This window comes from Petaurus breviceps, unplaced genomic scaffold (genome assembly GCF_028583685.1).
Source record: "Petaurus breviceps papuanus isolate PSGF00001 unplaced genomic scaffold, PetGlider_PUasm1.0 90740, whole genome shotgun sequence".
In the NCBI taxonomy this organism is placed as follows: domain Eukaryota; kingdom Metazoa; phylum Chordata; class Mammalia; order Diprotodontia; family Petauridae; genus Petaurus; species Petaurus breviceps.
Window position 1 is genome coordinate 2,627,828 of NW_027187330.1, and position 7,430 is coordinate 2,635,257.

Consider the following 7,430-nt stretch of genomic DNA (forward strand, 5'->3'; position numbering starts at 1 on the left):
GTGTGTGTGTGTGTGTGTGTGTGTGTGTGTGTGTGTGTGTGTGTGTGAGAGAGAGAGAGAGAGAGAGAGAGAGAGAGAGAGGGAGGGAGGGAGAGGGAGAGGGATGTTGTGTTGTATGGAGGGGCTGCCTGGGACTCTCTGCCCCTTCCTCCAGTCCTCCTGGTGCTTTGCCTGTGACTAGACTGTCTTCTCCCTGACATATATCTTAGTTTCCTAAGTCAGTGACTTTTCCCTAGCACCCTTCCCCCTACTTCCTTTATCATATTCTTGTGTAAGTAAATAGCTGTGGGGCTGGGGTCTTTCCCTTCTTGACTAGGGGCTACCATACCAGGTGCTATTGCGTACTTCCAGTTCCACTTCCTATTACTGGGGCTTCTTTCCTCCCTGACTCTATTCTCTATTCTGTAAATAGGGAGTCAGATTCTAGGAGGGCAGTTTCAAACTATAGGGATTATGCCATTGGAAGGTTATGCTATGTAAACACTCCCCCTATAGTTCACCATGCCAGTTGTGGCCCTTCTCTATCCCCTGTGGCATGGCTCCTCATGATGGCTCTGAGTGGGGGACTCTCTGCACATGGTGTGGGATCACTGGCCCTCCCAGCCACCTTCTTCTGAGAAACCATTGCATCTGAAGACAGTGGCTGGATAATTGAGGTTTCCCCTGACTTTCCCATGAGGGGATTCCCAGCTATGCTGCTGCAAGTGCCACTTGGCTAGAGAAAAAGCAAACTCCAAACTGCAGTTGCTGTAGCAACAGAAACCAGGGAGCATCTCCCCCAGAGCTGAGACACAAGGAAATTGGAGGACTAGCTGGACCAGCAGGGAACAGGGAACTCTGCATGCCCCCCACCCCAGTAGTGGGAGGTACAGAGACGCAAGACATAAAGAGCCAGCAGGGAGTTCTCCAGAGCTGGAAAGAAGGAGGGATTCCATTTCTGCCAACAGAGGAACACCACATATGGACACTTTCTCCCAGCCAATAGACCAGTCCAGGCTGCCATGACCTGAGATAACCAGGGCTGGGTGACTGTGGCTTATTCCTCCCCTGAGCCACAGGGATAATAAGAGCAAGCCTGGCCTTTTCTGGCCCATCTTATTTCTTAGTGTATTTTCTGGTTTTGTGCTGGTGTTCCTTATTGAAAATCAATGTATCTATACCTACCTTCTGGATGTCCATGCATGAAGAACAGAAAAGCCTTTTGTTTTTAACCAATAAAAGGACCTGCTTGACCTTGGATTTTGTGTCACTTTCTCCCTGAAGGTAGCCAGAAGGACTGAGCCTCCTTACATTCTTGGTAGATGCCTTCCTCTTACAGTGTATCCATGAAGGGGAGTTAATCATGAAGAAAGGAGAGTTCTGTCATTGTCATTTTGTAGCCAGGTGACAGAGATATACAAGACTGGTACTTTGTATACAGTAAAACACACACACACACACACACACACACACTGATGTAGATCATGGACCTTCTATTATTCCTCTCCTCTCCTGTCTTGTCCTCTCTCTCTCTCTCTCTCTCTCTCTCTCTCTCTCTCTCTCTCTCTCTCTCTCTCCCACTCCATTTCCTCTTTTCCCTCTTCCTCCTGTCCACTTCTGTTCCCTGTCTACATCTTTCCCCTTTCCTTCTCCCCACCTCCATCAGCCTTCCTCCCCTGACTGCTTTTTGTGCCCTGCTCATCTCCCCAAACTGGTTGCTTCTATTTAGACCTGACTCCTGCCTTGTACTTATGTATAGAACTAACTAGTGAAGCAATGACTTCATTCAAAAGATATTTACTAAGTAGCTATTATGTTCAAGGTGTTCTTTCTATGACTAATAATTGTGTTAATAATTACTCGAATGGATCTGTGATCTCATTGATTTGGCTGCCCCCTCCAGGGATGCAGATCCCGAATCTCGGGAGACTCCTGCTCCCGTTCTCCCATGAATGTGTCCCAGAGGAGCCCACCCAACCAGTTGGGGCTTCCTTGCTTTGCCCAACATCTAGAAGATACCAGTGGAGTGCTCTTCACTGTTCATCTGTTATCCTTTGTTCTTTGCTACATAACCAGCCCATAGTCTTTCTATTCAACATTACTCTACTGAACTTTTTACTTCTGTTCTTCTTTGGAGTTGCTAATATTATTATATTGCTTATATGTTGTAAGCTGCTCACATCTACCATCTTCAGCTCCATTGTCCTCTGTGTGATAGCCATTATCATTACATTAATAAGTAATGACAATAACTCACATTTATATCACATTTAATCAGTCTCATGAGGTAGATGGGTATTATTATTCCCATTCTACACATGAAGAAACAGGCTCAGAGGGGTTAAGTGTTCATAGCCACACAGCTGGGAAGTCTAGGGACTGAGACTTGAAAACCAAGGTCACGAGAATCATAGTTTTAGATATTGGTGTCATCTAGTACAACTTCATCATTTTAAAGATGAGGAAACTGAGGCCCAGATTCATTAATTGATCTTTTTCAAAGTCAAATAGAAAAAGAGCTAGGATTTGAATCCTGGTCCTCAGACTTCAAATCTAGCACTTTCCACTGAGATGATGGCATTTATTGTGACTGGAGAGGAGTATGCACCAATATTGACAGCTTACGATGGGCCAAATCTAATAGGACAATTTTTAATAGGGATAAATTTAAAGTCCTACACTCAACTTGAACAACTAATGCATAAGTAAAGGGTGAAGGAAGCCTGGCTAGACACCAACTCATATGACAAGGCTCTGAAGTGACTGACTTAGCTAATACCACATGGGAACTAAGTAGCTGGTCTTTTGATGTGGAGTCCTGTATTCTTCCCATGACATGGTATGTCTCTTTCTCATCATGTAATAATCAACAAGGCAGAGTCTTTACCCTTCAGGAATTTACAATCCACTTTTAAACTAGGATGGGGCCCTAATTGTCCTAGGGAAGAAACAGGTTCACTTAAGTGCCCTAGAAAGAATTATTTTTCATGACAAAGTCACACATTAGGCCTCATTTCTAAAATATACAGAGAATTGAGTCAAATCTATAAGAATACAAGTCATTCCCCAATTGATAAATGGTCAAAGGATATGAACAGGCAATTTTCAGAGGAAGAAATTAAAGATATCTAAAAGCATATGAAAAAATGCTCTAAATCACTATTAATTAGAGAAATGCAAATCAAAACAACTCTGAGGTACCACGCCTCACCAGTCAGATTGGCTAAGATGACAAAACAGGAAACTGACAAATGCTGGAGAGGATGTGGAAAAATTGGAAGACTAATGCATTGCTGGTGGAATTGTGAACTGATTCAACCATTCTGGAGAGCAATCTGGAACTATGCCAAAGGGCTATAAATAATTTCATACCCTTTGACCCAGCAATACCACTTCTAGGGTTGTATCCCAAAGAGATTATAGAAGTGGGAGGAAGACCCATATGTACCAAAATATTTATTGCAGCTCTTTTTGTGGTGGCAAGGCATTAGAAATTAAGGGGATGCCCATCAATTGGGGAATGGCTAAACAAGTTGTGGTATATGAATGTAATGGAATACTATTGTGCTATAAGAAATGAGGAGCAGATGGACTTCATATTTACCTGGAGAGGCCTGTATGAACTGATGCTTAGTGAGAAGAGCAGAACCAGGAGAAATTTGTACACAATTACAGATACAATGTATTGTGACCACCAACTTTGATAGACTGAACTCTTCTCAGGAATGCAGTATAGTTCTAAGTCAACTCCCAAAGACTCATGATGGAGAGAGATGTCTACATTCAGAGAAAGAACTAGAAAGAACTGAGTTTGAATCCAGATTGAAGCAAACTACCTGCTCTCTTTCTTTTTCTTGTTTGGTTTTGTTTCCTCTTTCCCATTGTTCATTCCATCTGATACAATCTGTCTTTATAACCTGACTAATGTCTAACATGAAAATATTTGCAGATCCTATACTTGATTGTATTGCACCATGGGGGGTGGGGAGGGGAGGGAGGGGGAGAAAATTTGAAACTCAAGGAGTTGTGGAACTGAATCTTGTAAACTAAAAGTAAACAAACAAATGAATAAAGACAAAAACATTAAAAAAAGAAATGCCTGGTGAGTACACAATGGCATAAACAACATTTACATTTGGTGATTATGCCTGGATACAAAGTTTCTTGGTATAGAAAGACCTGCTGACTGTCCAGGGAGTAAGTAGAAGAACTCTAGGAAGGAAGACTGGAAGGGAGCAAGGAAGGAAGGACAGAAGGAAGGAAGGAGACCAGCATTTATTAAACACTTACTATGTGCCAAGAACTTTACAAATATTATCTCATTTGTTCTTCCCCCAAACCCTGGGAGATGGGTGCTATTAGTTGGTGCAGGGAATGGAATTCTGGACTTGTAGTAAGGAAGACGAGTTCAAATGTGGCTTCAGACACTAGCTGTATGACTCTGGACATGTAAAGTTCTTTTTTTTTTTTTGCTTTTTGGAGGGGGGCATGCAGGTCAATTGGGGTTAAGTGACTTGCCCAAGGTCACACGGCTAGTAAGTGTTAAGTGTCTAAGGCCAGATTTGAACTCAGGTCTTCCTGACTTCAGTGCTGGTGCTCTATTCACTGAACCACCTAGCCACCTCTGGACAAGTAATTTTACTTCTGTTTGTCTTAGTTTCCTCATCTGTAAAATGAAGCTAATAATAATATGCACCTCCCATTTTATCCTGAGGATAAAATGAAAGAAATATTTGTAAAGCACTTACCACAGTGCCTGGCACATAGTAGGCACTATATAAATGTTAGCTATAATTATTATTATCCCCATTTTACAGTAGAAGAAACTGAGGCAAAAAAGGTTCAGTGATTTACCTAGGGTCCCACAGCTGGTTAGTGTCTGAGGCTACATTTGAACTTGGATCTTCTTGATTCTGTGCTAAGCACTCTATCCACTGAGCCATCTAGCTGCCTATGATAGTCTCTTATACTTTGGTGGGTAATGGAAATGGCACTGTACAGTTCTTTAGAAGTCTAGCTTGGCCATTTAACTACTTTGGACAAGTCAGTTCATCTCTCTGCTTCTTAGTTTCTTTACCTGGAAAGGGAGGAGGTTGGGCTAGATCTTGATGGTCCTTACTGGCCCTGGATTCTATTAATTCATTTGTCTTCTTTGGAGAATGTCCTTCAGCAGTCTCCTACAGAGGAGCCGTATCTGGTTAATGCTGAATATGGCTGACAGTGGCTCCTGGGTTTGTATGGACCCCTAAAAGACAGTGTTGAATGGTCTTTGGAGAAGCCTGTGCTTTTGACACTTCTCTGAACAGGCAGGCAAGGAGGGGAGGAATTGATCCTGTCTACTTGATGGATGTTTTCCAGTCTTAATGGGCTCAGATTCAGTCCTGGGTAAATTAAACCAGGATTGCCAATCTCTCTACACAAGTTTGTTTTTAATTTTGTGCAACCCTTTTTTGTGGACTAGGGAGGGCAGGATGTGCAGAAGGAAGCAGGAACCATGGACTAGGTCCCAGGGCCAACAAGGCTGTGTACCTATGTTCTGTCTCCAGGTTAGACCTGTTATATTAGGGTTTTTCTGTTCTAGGGCCACAAACCATAGTGAGAAAGTAGCCTAGGGTAAAAAGATGAAACAGAGGCAAACTCTAGGGTTTGGTAATTATACCTAGATAAGAAGTCTCCTAGTATAGACATATCTGTTGAGAGGTTCTGTCCAGGGAGCACACGAGCCCTAGGACATCATATTACACCTACAGGCCAAGCAATTTAGTATAGTAGAAATAGCACCAGATGCGGGTAACATACCCTACCTCCCCCAGCCTAGGTCTGTTACAGATGTATGCAATTGGTCCTATGGGGAGCTGGAAAGGGAGTGTGGATGGCCTAATCAAAGCCATTCCCACAAATGCATGTATCTAATGGTAGCCATCTCTAGAGCAGGAGTGGGGGAGGGAAGGAAAAAAAAGAAATTTACTTGATAACTTTGTTACATATTTAAAAGGAATAGCAAGTTGTAACAATCGATATGCAGTATCATATGCAATCATCTTTTTATTATATATGTTATGGAAATGATTGTTTTATCCCATAAATTAAAAAAAATTTTTTTAAAAGAGAAAGACCAGTTAGAAGAGTAAGGCAGTAATTCCAATATTAGATGATGAGAACTTGAACTAATGATGTAGTAGAAAGAGAACAGAGATTGGATGAGTGTTGACAAGATGACTTCTAGAGCTATGATCCTATGGATTAACCAGTATACCAGAGAACCTTAATATCCAAGCAGATCAGGGGTTCTTAGTCATTTTTATGTCACGGACCCCTTGGGAAGTCTGCTGAAACCTATCAACCCTTTCTCAAGAAACTTTTTAAATGCATAAAATAAAATACGTATTTTAATTATGCCAGAATACTGTTATCAAAATATTAAAAAAAAATAAACAAGTTCACAGACCTGAGGTTAAGAACTTGTGATGGAAATGTTTCCTTAAATTTCTTAACCTCCATATTCTCAGCCTCCTTAAGTTCCAAGACCTAGTTCTCCATCCCACCTTAGTCATACATAGACATGGTCCCGCACTAAATCTGGCCATTATCCACAAGCATTCCACTTGCTTTACTGGAAATTTTGACATTTACCCTCTCTGAATATAATCTCCTGTTCCCCCTTCCCCTATTCTACCCCTCCTATACCTGTTCTTTTGCCCATATCAAGATTTCCATTCCCTCCCCATCCCTCAATATTTTTTCAAGCCCTTGCTCTTATATTGACTTCATCTTCTTCCCTTTTCAACCTCAACTAATAGCTATTTCAACTCTGCACTATCTTTGGCTCTTAAATCCTTTGTCCCCTTATCATATTGCCACTCTTCTCTTGCCAAACCTCGGCCCTGGAGTACTCTTACCATCCACTATTTCTAGCCCAACCCATGAGCTATTGATTGCATCTGGAGGAAGTCTCACAATTGTGCTGACTGGGTGCATTACCAATTTGTTATCCAACCTCAGCTGGGCCTTCACTGCAGCAAAGCAGTCCTTTTACTTCTCCCTAATTCATTACTTATCACTCCCCACAGAAGCTCTTTTTTCTTCAAGATCCAAACACTTTCCCTCTACCTTCTCTCTCATCTGAAGATTCTTGCCTCTGAAAAATTGAGGTCATTCAACATGGACTCCTCTTTTCCATTTTCTTCTCAAAGCCATTTGACATCATTTCTCATTCTCTTCTCCTTTCCTCTATTCTTTAGCATGGAGGTGGCCTTTCTACTTGATAAGATCAGTCACTCTACATGTACACTTGATCCTATGCCCTCCTGTCTTTTCCAGAAGATTGCATCCTCAATCATTCCCCCTCTTCCTTAAATCTTCAACGTCTCCATATCAAATGGTTCCTTCCTTACTGCCTTCACATTTGTCACAATCTCTCCATCTTTAAAAAGTCTTTACTAGACCTCCTT